Here is a 12444-nt window from a genome sequence, read left to right on the forward strand (position 1 = left end):
GGGAAGTCAAGGGGTCTGAGACCCAGCACATGGAAAGCTGCAATGAAAATCAGCTGACTCCAGGCCGGGTGCGGTGGCTCACACTTGTAATCCCAGCACTTTGGGAGGCCGAGGCGGGCGGATCACGAGGTCAGGGGATCGAGACCACGGTGAAACCCCGTCTCTACTAAAAATACAAAAAATTAGCCGGGCATGGTGGCGGGCGCCTGTTGTCCCAGCTACTCGGAGAGGCTGAGGCAGGAGAATGGCGTGAACCCGGGAGGCGGAGCTTGCAGTGAGCCGAGATTGCACCACTGCACTCCAGCCTGGGTGACAGAGCGAGACTCCGTCTCAAAAAAAAAAAAAGAAAATCAGCTGACTCCGAACCACACTTTCTTTTCCATTGGTTTATTTGTATATTGGTCCACAACACATTGAAGCCTCACAGTTGCAAGAATTTTCTTTTCATATTTATGGCAAACTGAGGTAGAGACAATGCTTGGCACAGAGTAGGTACTAGATAAATATTAGTGGAATGAACAGCTGAAGCGACTGACTTCTAAATGGAGCAGATTGCTCATTTCGCTTCTGTTCCTCCATCTCAACAAACCTTTACGTCCTCACTGGTTTGTGAGGCCAGAGAATAGGTGTGGCCTTGGTGTGGTAAGAAATGTTAATTTTATCCAAACTAAGCAATCTGGTCTCAATTTTGAACCCCAAATGCCCTCAAAATGGATCAATGAGCCAGGGAGGCTTGAGGAAGGAGGGAGCATCTGCCCTTCCTCCTGGCCAGAAGAGAATTTGAATTTGCTTTGAGTAGCTTATGGGCAGGGCTGGAAGGTGCAGTTCATGACTGTCAGCAGCTTTGAGGCTGATGGAGGCATGGGGAAGGATTAGGGGCCTGGGAGAAAATATTTTATTTCCCTGTACCCCACCACCCCAACATGGGGGAGAAAAACACAACAGCAAACTGAACAGAGCAGAGGCCGAGGCAGCAAGAACCCAAAGACAGAAGCTGCTTCTAGCATCAGGCTCCAGGATGCAACTGCGTCTCTCAGCATTGCCGGCTGAGATTGCAGATCCTGTGAAGCAAGTCAGGTTCCTTCCTTCCCTGCCAGGCTGGAGTAAGGAGGCTGTTCTAGGCAGGCAGTCTGCAGCCGCTCACCAAGGTCTGGAACAAGCTGCCTTCCTTCTTTGCCAAGCAGATGTGGATGGCGGTGGGCCTGGCTAATCAGGGGTGTTCTGTGGAAAGATAGCCAAGAGCCAGAATCGCCAGCCTCTCCATTCCAAGGGATAGATGACCCCTAACTGCATCAGGAATAGGGAAATATGCTTTGCTTATTTAAGAGTTTGAGGCTCCGACCTGGCGTCATTGACCTCGCTCTCACTCACCCTGGGAGAGTAACAGCCTTGAGGGCATCAGCAATTCCATTTTCGGGAGCAGGGACAGGCTGACTGTGGCTTGCAGATGGCTGGGAGTGGGGAAGAATTGTCTAGGGGTGAGCTAAGGGGATGTGAAGGTCATAATCATGATTAATACATAAAACTAATTGATTCATCCCACATCTGGTTAGCAAAGCTTACTCCCCATTTCCCCCCTCATCTTTTTTTTTCTTTTTTGAGACAGGGTTTTGCTCTGTCACCCAGGCTGGAGTGCAGTGGCACGATCTCAGCTCACTACAACCTACATCTCCTGGGCTCAAGTCATCCTCCCACCTCAGCCTCCCGAGTAGCTGGGACTACAGGTGCACACCACCATGCCTGGGTAATTTTTGTATGTTTTGTAGAGATGGTTTTGCCATGTTGCCCAAGCTGGTCTTGAACTCCTGGGCTCAAGCTTTCCTTCCGCCCTGGCCTCCCAAAGTGCTGGGATTACAGGTGTGAGCCACCGCGCCCAGCTGCTCCCTCCCCATCTTCTAATCCTGCTATTTGCATCCACATAATGAACTCTTGAGGGCAGGGTACATATTAACCGGCCCAAAAGGCTCAGAGCAGAGCCATCTGGAGTACAAAGATAGTACAAGATCCCCAACTTGGACTGGATGAAAAGGGAGACAGAGAAATCAGAAAGGTTGGAAGGAAGAGAGAGAGAAAGATAAATAAAGGAAGGGAGAAGCTAGAGAAAAGAGGGGAGGAAAAGCTTAAAGAGCAATGCTAGGCAGTGCTTGTCAGAGGCCTCCCTGAGAGAGCACTGCAAGGTTTACTGTGAACATGCCTTTCTAGCCAGTGGTTTAGTGGTGCCGCAGCCCATCCTCAAGGTATACACTGCCCTTGGAGGAACTGGCTGACCTCAGTGATCTGCCCCATCCCACTTTTGGGAGACAAAGGAATTGGCTCTAAGAAACCCTGTGAATCAACCAGAGCACATGAGCAGGGCATGGGAAGTGCAGGCCCAACAGGCTAAAGATACCCAGCAACCTCAAGTTGATCCTCTCTATAGCCGAATCTAAAGTCACCTTACCAATTAATCTCTTTGTGTATGTGAATTCAGTGAAATCTACTGCAGACCTAAGGTCCACTTGCCCTGGTAGGGAATGTCTTCTTTCCCTTTCATGTATGAGATCCTTTCTCTGGCTTTTCCAGGATTTGCAAACCTCCTCCCAAGCTCTTTGCCGATGAATCCAACCCCTCCTGGCATGGAGAAACTCCTTGACCTGAAAGGTGGTTTTCCGGGGCAGGGTTGGAGATAAGGATAGCAAAGAAGGAAGATTTTTCTTCTCACCAATGGAAGAAAATGAAGATCTCACTCCCAGCCCCCCATCCTCCCAACCCCTACACCCCCACACCCCCCTCCCACCCTTGCAAAGTGGACTAGGTCTTAACTTCATCCCTGTCTCATTTGCGCATATTCAGGCAAGCTAACCAAAACTACAGAAAAACCCTCCAGTGCAAAGGGCTCATTTAACAAATGATCGCCGGGCACAGTGGCTTATGCCTGTAATCCCAGCACTTTGGGAGGCTGAGGTGGGCGGATCACTTGAGGTCAGGAGTTCGAGACCAATATGGCCAATATGGTGAAACCCCGTCTCTACTTAAAATACAAAAATTAGCTGGGCGTGGTGGCACATGCCTGTAATCCCAGCTATTCAGGAGGCTGAGGTACGAGAATGGCTTGAACCAGCGAGGTAAAAGTTGCAGTGAGCTGAGATCATGCCACTGCATTCCAGCCTGGGCGACAGGATGAGACTCCATCTAAAAACAAACAAACAAACAAACAAAAAAACCAACAACCAACCAACAACAACAACAAATGATCAAACAGTCCCAAGGTCACAGAACCAAAGCACCTCCGAGCGCAGAACAAAGCTGCCCAGTCTTCAGACAGCCTCTGCCAGTAGGGTGGGAATGGAGGCGCTTGGGGCTTCGGGTGAGAGGATTGAGCCCGGGAGAGGCGCCGCCAGGGTGGGAATCCACGACCAGTCCCTGCCTCACTGGCCTCTTGTACTTCATGCGCGGCTTTTGGAACCAGATATGGACCTGCATATCATACAGCCTCAACGGCGTCCAGCTTGGCGTGCTGTGTCGGGGGCAGGTAGGGCTGCAGGAAGAACTCCAGCTCTCTCAGCTGCTTCAAGAAGCCTGCATGCAGGCAGCCAGCCCCTGCCTCTGCCTCCCACGATTCACAGGCGGCCATCACCCAGGGCTGGGCCCTGGAGACGGCAAAGTGGTGGTGGTCAGGGCCTCTGCAGCCCAAGGTGAAGCGGGGAGGGGCCCCAACTGGCCTTTCTGCTCACCTTCCATCTCCTCTTTCCTTCCTATGCTCCTCAAGAACCGGGATCTCCTTTCTGTTAACTGTTAACCCTAGTTGAGTTCGTGTTTCTCTTTCTCTCTCTCTCTACCCCCCTTCCCCTCACTCCCCTTATTATATCTTTATCTCACTGTATCTTCATTTCTCATTTTCCTTCCTTCTTTTGCTTCATTTCTGCTCTACCTTCACTTTCTCTTTTTCTTCCATTCCTTCCCCTGCCCTTGCTTCTTTCCCTTGTCCCTGTCTTTCCTCCTTTTCTACCTACCTTTCTGTCTCCCTTCCATTTCTTTTTTCTCACTTATACCTCCCTTTCTTTCCCTTCCTTTTTCTTTTACTCTCTAGCTCTCTCCTTTGATTTGCTTTCTATTTCTCTCTCTATTTTTTCTTTTCTCTTCTTTTCTGTCTTTATCTCTAATCTTTTTTCTTCTTTTTTCTATTTTAACAGGCCCCAGACTATCTCTAACATTAAAAACCCAAACAAACCTAGTCCTGCTTCTTCCTTCTGCTTTTTATCAATATTCCTTTCATGTTATCGCTATCCCAGCCATCCTTCCAGAATACCTTTCTGTCTCCAGCATTAGGGCCTTTTCATATCTTTTCCTCTCTCCCAGTCTCTTCTCTTTGTTGTTCTGAATTTTTCCAGTCCTTTATGCTGTTTCCCTAGGCCTTCTTCTTATCTTCCTTTGTTTCTAAATTCCCTCTCGGCAGTAGGCACAAGGCATAAAACTGGCCCCTCCCCAGTAGAGGTTTTTGTCCTGCGTAAGCTCAGCCATCTTTCATGCATTTCTTTCTCAACTCCTCTCAACTTGAGACTCAATCTCAAGGGCCCGGGAATAGAGCTGTTTCCCCCTACTTGAGAAGTCAGGGCTGGGTCCACAGCTCCCTATTACAGGCTTAGGGAAGCCTTGCCAAACTGCTGTCACTCCATCAATCCTAAGAAGAAAGGGGAAGAGGAGCAAGGAAAGAGAAAAAGAGAGATAGTCCCATAGATCCGTGGGATTGGGTTGGGGGTGGGGAGGTGGGGCGAGGGGTAGTATTGGAGAGGCAGGAGAAAAAGGACCACATTCATCAAAGGGGAGTGGGGTAGGCAGAGGACCAGACATCTTCTCTCAGAGCACACAAAGCCCCAGCAGCCTGCAAGAAGATGCCCAAGCCAGCTCCCACGTTTGCTTTGGGACTGGGGATGGATGAGGCCTTCCATCCAAATCCTCTGGACCGCAGAGGTGTGAAGGGCCACAAGATGTGAAGAAAGAAAAGGGTTTACATTCGTTTTGAGTATTGGTGGATTTTGTGTCTGCCCCTGGACACGTCCCTCTCAAAGGCCCTTTTTTTGGGGGACCAAGCCAAACTCCGTATTGGCAGTGCCAGCGGAAGCCCTCCTAAACCTCTCAGCTAGGCCAGTCCAACTCCGTCCGGGGCTTGCCAATGAGCAGATGCCGAGCAGGTGCCAGGGCAGCTGCTGGGCCACAGCAGAAAAACTTCAGGAATAGCGAAAACAAAGGCCTGGGCAGATTTGTGGCTTCTGACCAAGCAGGGCCAAGGGGCCTCTGGAGGTGTCTACCCAGGAAGGGCCAGAACACCACGTGTTCCACGTAGGAATTTTCTCTCCTGGGATCCACATCGCTTCCTGGCCCTTTCCAAGGAGTCCGAATGTGTCCTCTGCCACTTGCCTGGCTCCTCCTGCCGGGGGCTCCCCAGGAGGAGCCCAACCTAAAAACTAAAGGCACAGCGCAGACCCTTGCCGCCTGGCTGGACCTCCCCGCCCAGGAACACCCCGGGCTCCAGGGTACCCCCCAACACCTGCAGCGGCCTCTGCCCTCGTCCACTTCCCGAGGCCACCCCGAAGCTTCTACACCTGCCTGGGCCCATCCTCCCCCCTTGTCCTGGGCCCCAAGTTCAGCTGTGCCCACTGAACCCACCCTCTGCTCTTGACTGCCCTCTGAAGAGCCTCCCCATTCCTTCCTCCTGGGGCATCTCTTGGGTGGGGGAGGAAATCTCAGCCCTGGGAGGAGAGCAGGGGCCTTTTCCTTGCCCTCACTGGAGAAGAGCGGGAGATTGTGCTGGAGGCGGGAGGGGGCACTCGCTTGGCTCCATCTCAGGGAAATGGGTCTCTGACTCAAACTGGATTCAGAAAAAAAAAAAAAAAAAAGATTTTTGGGAGTTGTTCCTTCTCTCAGATCACTCCTAACTTAGAATCAACGTAAGGTCCCAGCACAGCAGGGTACCGCTCTGGGCGGATCCTCCGCCCCGTCCCGGCAGAGTCGGAAACTCGGGCTGGCATTTCCTTCCCTTTCCGCGGGGCGTGTCTGGGGATCTCCAAGCGCCTCTAAGGGCCTGCTGGGGTGAGCGGGTTTGGGACGCGGCTGGGTTTTTCTAGGCTGGCAATCGGTCCCGACTGGGGAATAAGCACACACATCCTTCCTTCAGTACGGGAAGCGGAGCACCCTCTCTCCCACTTTAGCCCTCGAAACCTCAACTCCGCTCCCTTCTCTATCTCCCCTCAAAAAACTTTTCCGAAGTTCGCCCAAGTTGCGTTTGAGGAAAGAAGTCGTCTCCCTCAGACTCTGGGTTTCTCGGCCCCTAACCCTCCCCTCAATCCCCAGTTTCGGAAGCAACCCTCCCCCTCCCCTGCCAGCTACCACCTTAGTCCCTAAACTCGGGGAGGAAAGCTGCTCTGACCCCATGCATCTGACAGAAGCCCAACCCCAGCCCAAATTTCTCCGGGGGAAGGCAGATTAGTGTCAGCCTGCAGGGGAAACAGGGGTAAGGGGAGAGAGAGACCGGGACGGGGAGAGACAGATTGTTCTCGGGCTGAATCGCACCCCTCCGGGGCCCACCTTACCTGCTCCGGACGGCTCCTCTAGATTTCCGTCCTCTCAAAAGTTTGTCCTCTCAAACGATTCCGGGAGGAGCGCAAACTCGGCCCTTGTGGGCCGGGTACCCTTGAAGGCGCAGGCGCCTGATCTAGAGCAGGCCCCGGGGAAGCAGGACTCGGGGGCACGGTCGCCAAAGTGGGGACCCGAGCAGCGATCCGGAGGGAGAGCGTTCAGGCGCCCGGGCTGGGGGCTACACTGCTGGCGCGGGACGGCCCGGGACAGAGTGGGCGCTATAGCGGGAGTGGCGAGCAGGGCCGGGCGGGCCCGGGGAACTGGAGGGAGAGGTCCCTGGGTCCCTGGCGACGTCTCTCGCTTTCTCCAGTTTCTGCCCTGCCGGTGTGCCCCAGCCCACAACATTCCCTCGACCTCTTCTGGGGCGGCGCTCAGGGCCCCCACATAGCGAAAGGGAGGGTGAAGGGATGAGGCGCCTCTCCCGCCTTAGCCCTTCCTCAGCCCCCACGTCACAGCCCCCCCTTTCTCCCCAGAGCCAAGGGACAGACAGAGAGAATTGCGACTAGAAATTCGATCGATTGGTACGAGGGACCACGTGGCCAGGGGCTGGCCAATGACCAGGCCGCCCGGGATGAGCTAATAATGGAAGCAATTTGTAACTTTCAGTAGCTCTCTAGGCCTGGGTACCGGAGGGAGGGAGGCGGGCAGAGGAGGGGAGATGGGCACCCCCAGTCTTTCCATCCTCCTCATTCGTCTAGGGGCACCCGAATCCCCTATTTCTTATTTCCCCTATCACTCAGGCACTGGCAGGGTCCTTTGCCCACTCCTGTTGGCCGCCGCGGCTTCAAAGCGAGGTAAGCTGGTCCTCTACCCCTCAAACTCTTCACTACCCTCACCCCGTTTACTAGTACCTGCAAACCACAGCCTCCCTTCCTGTCCCATTAGTGAATTTAAATCGGATTTTGTTTTTCCTCTTAGTTGAAAGAAAAAAAATCTTTTTGTATTCTTTTGTGTAACCTATCTCGGATTTGGAGAAAATTTTAATTCAAATTAATACACTTATATTGGGGGGGTAAGTGGTACTTTCCTCCTTTTCAATGAATTTGTATACTTGCTACTTTATGGAGAGTTTACTTTTCTTTGGGGATGAGTTACACCTTATGTTTTCACATGTGTTACTTCTTTAATGATAGGTTCAACTCCTTTCTCCATTCCATCCTCCAATTTTGCTATTTATAAATATCACCTAATAGATTTAGACTTTATTCATTTTTCTCCTCCCTCACTAGTTTTTCAGCTGTTACAGAATCACCAAAATTTATTTTTCTCTGTGTGTGGATAAGGTTTTGTGTTGATTCCTCTTTTTGTTTTGTAAATGAATTTATTGTTTGGGAAACTCTTGGGGGGCGTGTGTGTGTAAAAATGGTCTTTTGGTTAATTCCAACCTCTCCTCTTCTGAAGAACAATTTGCTTGAAATGTTTTGTGTATTTTCCCTATTTTTATTATGTTTAAATTTGAGGTATTTTACCTTCTTTAAAACCTGACCTCTTTTGGAAATTTAACCTTTTGCATTTTAAACCATTTTTAAAGTTTTTATTTTATAAACTTCAATGGTTAGTAGATTTACTTGCCTTTCCCTGACCTCCTTCACGCGCCTGCCACCTCCATCTAAGAACTCCCATCCCCGGCTTCCACAATTTTCAGCTTCCAACGGACTCATCCTCCCCTCTCCTTCCAGCCAAGGAGGGATGCCTGGGAAGTAGACAGTGTCTTTCTTGGGTCAGAACCTATGCTCTGGTTCTAGTTCAGGACACCTCCAGTCTGACCTCCAAGCCAGCAAAATGAGTGACAGCAGAATTTCTGTTCAACTTTTTCATTTGGTACTAAGTTCTTTCCACTTGGCTGTATTCTGGAGAACTCTGATACATGAAATTGAATTTTAAATTCTCACTTTTTCCCTAAATTCTAAGAAAAGTGCAGGCAGATTGTTTTTCTTCCTTAAATGTAAGCTGTTAGCTTAGGGGTCAGACCTTTGGGTCTTTTACCTCCTGGGGGAGACTTCTCAGAGAGACACACAGTGTTGATTCTCCTTTTAGTTTTGGTTAAGGTAGAAGGGGCAGGGATTGGGGAAGCCCATATTGATCTCTGGCTCTAGCTCTGAACAAAGAAGGGTAGAGAGCTGGCCTGGGGACTTGTCCCTTTTGTCAGTAAGGTTTGGCTTTGGAGAGAGTTTGGAGTAAATCCCAGCGCTGAGGAAATTCTTCTTTTTAGCATTACTGTGAAAATAAACTATTAAAATGGTGTGACATGGCTTCAAACTATTCAGATTCCTTGAAGTAACAAAAATAAAATTACAAGAGTAATTCGTGTTTCCCAAAGATCCGCCTCCAGTGACTGTCCATTTCTCTCAGGGAAACAGAACCCAACTGGCAGAAGTAAAACTGCCGCCCCTCCCCTTTCAGTTCCCCAGTCACATTGACATTCTGGGCACATTTGGCCCAGCCCCCGTCCCTGCTTCTCCCAAGTATGAATCTAAATTACTATTAATAAGGGGCCGCTCCAAGTTAATTGGCATTAAAAGAATTCATTTCAATTTGTTAATATTAAATGAATGCTCTGCACTTTAGCTCCCTTCTTCGCCCTGGATTCCCAGATGAGTGATGGGAAGAGGGGGGCAGGGAAGTAGAATGAGGATTTTATTTCTGGCTCTCTAGCTTAGCCACTGTGGTGCCTCCCCTGGGGGTGTGTGATCAGGCACAGTGGGGGCCTGCTTGGGGAAAGTCTGATGGTCTTTTTTGGTGAAATTCATCTGTTTCAGCAGGAGTTGTGGGGGAGGGTGGGAGGGGAGCAGAGAGAGGGACGGAATGGTTTGGGGGACTTTGTGGGGAGCAGAGGGACTAGGGAGACAGTGGGAAGGGAAAGGGATGGAGGTCAACAGGAGTTTTGGAGAACAAGGGTTGTAGGCTGTCGGGGGTAAAGCAGATTTGTGAAGAACTGGTGATAGGAACTAAACAACCCACCTAGAAGGGGAGAGGCTTCGAACAGGGGTGCGGAGGTGGGATTTGAGGCAAAACAGCTAGGGGTTCTGAAACTATTAATATCTAGCTGTGTGTCTCGGGGCAAGTTGCTTAACTTTTCTCTCTGCCTTAGTTTCTTGACCTGTAAAACAGGGATAATAATAATAGAACTTATCTCAGGGGGTTATTCAGAATTAGAAGAAATACACGTCATGTGTTTTCCACAGTGCTTGGCACATAGAAACTGCCAGTAAATGTTAGCTCTTTTTATGGCAGAGTGGTTAACAGGATGGATTCTGGAGCTAAACAGCCTGGTTTTGAATCTCGGTCATGCCTTATGTGAGTGGTATGACCTAGGCAAGTTACTTAACCCCTTGTGCTTTAGTTTCCTTGTCTGTAGAATGGGGTTAATAGTACCTAGCTCAAAGGCTGCTGTCAGGATTAAATGAGTTATATGTATGAAGAGCCTGGAACAATGCCCGTCCCATAGGAAACAATATGTAAGCATTAATTGTCATTGATATTGTTGCTCTTCTGATCTAGGAAGGTCAAAAATAGAGGCGCAGGTGAGCTACTACTTACAAGCTAAGATTGGAATCAGATCAACTCTTTCACTCCTATTCCTGAAGCTAGTCCTGCAACTGGGGCTGCATATGAGGGCTTGGGGAGAGATCCTATAACCCTGGAAGCTGGGATATCCAAGTTCTTCATCTGCTCTAGTTCTTGGGTTGGTGGTCCCTCCAAGACCCATAGACTCGAAGTCACTTCTTTTTCCCTGGGCAGGGTTGGGGTGGGGCTGGTAATGGGAGAATTACTTTCTTGGTCTAATAACTCCATTTGGTAGAGAGTTAGTCCTGGGAATGTGAGTTGGGGGAGGTTGGGTAGAGCAGAGGAGACTAAATATCGTTTATGTACCAGCCCACACACACTTGACCTCACCAGAGGGTTGGGAAGACAGAGATTCAAAGAGAGGAAGTGATCTGAAAAAGTCCTAAAGCTAGAACTTGGCAGAGCTGGCATCTGAACTCTGATCTGCTTGAGGACAAACTTAAAGCCCTTCCATTGCTGCATGATTTTTTTTTTTTTTTTTTTTGAGACGGAGTCTCGCTCTGTCGCCCAGGCTGGAGTGCAGTGGTGCAATCTCTGCTCACTGCAAGCTCCGCCTCCTGGGTTCACGCCATTCTCCTGCCTCAGCCTCTCCGAGTAGCTGGGACTACAGGCGCCCGCCACCACGCCCGGCTAATTTTTTGTATTTTTAGTAGAGACGGGGTTTCACCGTGGTCTCGATCTCCTGACCTTGTGATCCACCTGCCTTGGCCTCCCAAAGTGTTGGGATTACAAGCGTGAGCCACCGCGCTGCATGCTTTTTGAAGGGAGGGATGGGACACGTGTAAACTTGGGCCAGGACCATGGGGTAGATGGAAGATGGGCAAAGATAGAGTATTGGAGTGGGAAGTGGCCAAGCAGGAATTTTTCAATCATGGAAGACTTCCTGAGAAAAGAGATTCCAGATCAGGGTTCAGATGGTAGGGGAATGAGAATAGGAAGTAAACAAGAGGGAAGGAGCCATGCATTGACAAGGAAGGAGAAGAAAAAAGAATTTACGCAAAGGCTGGGTCAGAGTAATGGACATGAATTCGATTTGCCTTGGGTTTGCCTTACCATTTATTGAAGGCATACTATGTACTAAGTACATACATGATCACATTTGATGTTCACAACAGCCCTGACAAGTGGGTTTCTTATCCTTATTTCCAAAAGAGTTCATTGAAGTTCTGAGGGCTTAATCCCCGCTTTAGGTTACACAGCAGTAGCTGGATTTCCTGGCATCAGAACCCTCGCCTAGGCTGCCTCTGAGCATGGCTTCTGTGTCCCAGTCTCAACTTCCATGACTGTTTCAGGTCCTCCTGTTCCCCCGCATTTGTAGTCACTCTTGGTGACTGGGAACAAAGGGCTAGAGCATGAGCTGAAACTGAAGACAGGGAGTGGCAGGCAGGCAGTGGGGACAGAAACTTTTCTCACATCCACCCATGTGAAGAAGATGGACAGAAGGGGGGTCTTTCTGGAGGGAGGCTTCCAAGCCACTTTCCCGAGACTGCTGATCTTGGGATGAATGGCAGGGACCTGATTGGGTAGGGGATGGATGGTCACATTGTTTTCTGGGTTGTAGACTTTATTTCCCTTCCTTTGGGAAGAGAAGAGGAAGAGGACAGCTCAGGTGTGGGTTTGAGCCCTGGATTAAGACTGCCCATTGTCCACTAAAATCTCTTCTTTCCTTGCTGCATGAGCGTAGAGAGACACCCAGCTGGACACTCCATTTCCCAGCTGCTCTTGTTGCCAGGTGTAGACACAGGGGAATGTGAGGCGAGCATGTCCTCAAAGCCTGATGACATTGGGTAAATTCTCCTTTGTGTTCTCTCTTTCATGAGCTGGGCAGATGTGCCTGAGAAGGTTTGACCAGGCAACTGAAAAGACATCCCTAAGAGAAGACAAAGCAAAGGTATGAAAGGAACACACGTCCCCGACTGACTAGGAGGAACAGAGCTGCCTGCTGTCTGGAACTGCTTCCTCCCAGACTAAGTGAGAAATAAACTTCTGTTTTCTATACATTACTGTGTTTTGGGGCCTTTCTGTTATAGCAGTTTTGCTGTCATCCTTTCTAATTCACCTTCTCACACCAGATATTTCAAATTAAAAAGATTATATCAGGCCAGGTGTGATGGCTGGCAGCACTGTGCGGGGCTGAGGCAGGCGGATCACTTGAGGCCAGGAGTTTGAGACCAGTCTGGCCAACATGGTAAAACTCCATCTCTACTAAAAAATACAAAAATTAGCTGGACACGGTGGCACACTCCTGTAATCCCAGCTACT

The 12444-nt window shown here is 49.9% G+C and overlaps 2 long non-coding RNA genes across 2 annotated transcripts; one reads left to right on the top strand and one right to left on the bottom strand.

The window, feature by feature from the left end:
• Positions 1 to 371: 371 nt before the first annotated feature.
• Positions 372 to 7095, bottom strand: LOC100584519. Its single transcript, XR_120805.4, has 2 exons — positions 6570 to 7095; positions 372 to 1221 (listed from the first exon to the last, which is right to left on the bottom strand). It is a non-coding gene; the product is annotated as an uncharacterized LOC100584519 (long non-coding RNA).
• A 152-nt stretch (positions 7096 to 7247) lies between these two features.
• Positions 7248 to 12180, top strand: LOC115837341. The gene is made up of 2 exons (XR_004032400.1): positions 7248 to 7409; positions 12003 to 12180. It is a non-coding gene; the product is annotated as an uncharacterized LOC115837341 (long non-coding RNA).
• The last annotated feature ends 264 nt before the right edge of the window (positions 12181 to 12444 follow it).

The sequence above is a fragment of the Nomascus leucogenys genome, chromosome 11, assembly GCF_006542625.1.
Source record: "Nomascus leucogenys isolate Asia chromosome 11, Asia_NLE_v1, whole genome shotgun sequence".
In the NCBI taxonomy this organism is placed as follows: Eukaryota; Metazoa; Chordata; class Mammalia; order Primates; family Hylobatidae; genus Nomascus; species Nomascus leucogenys.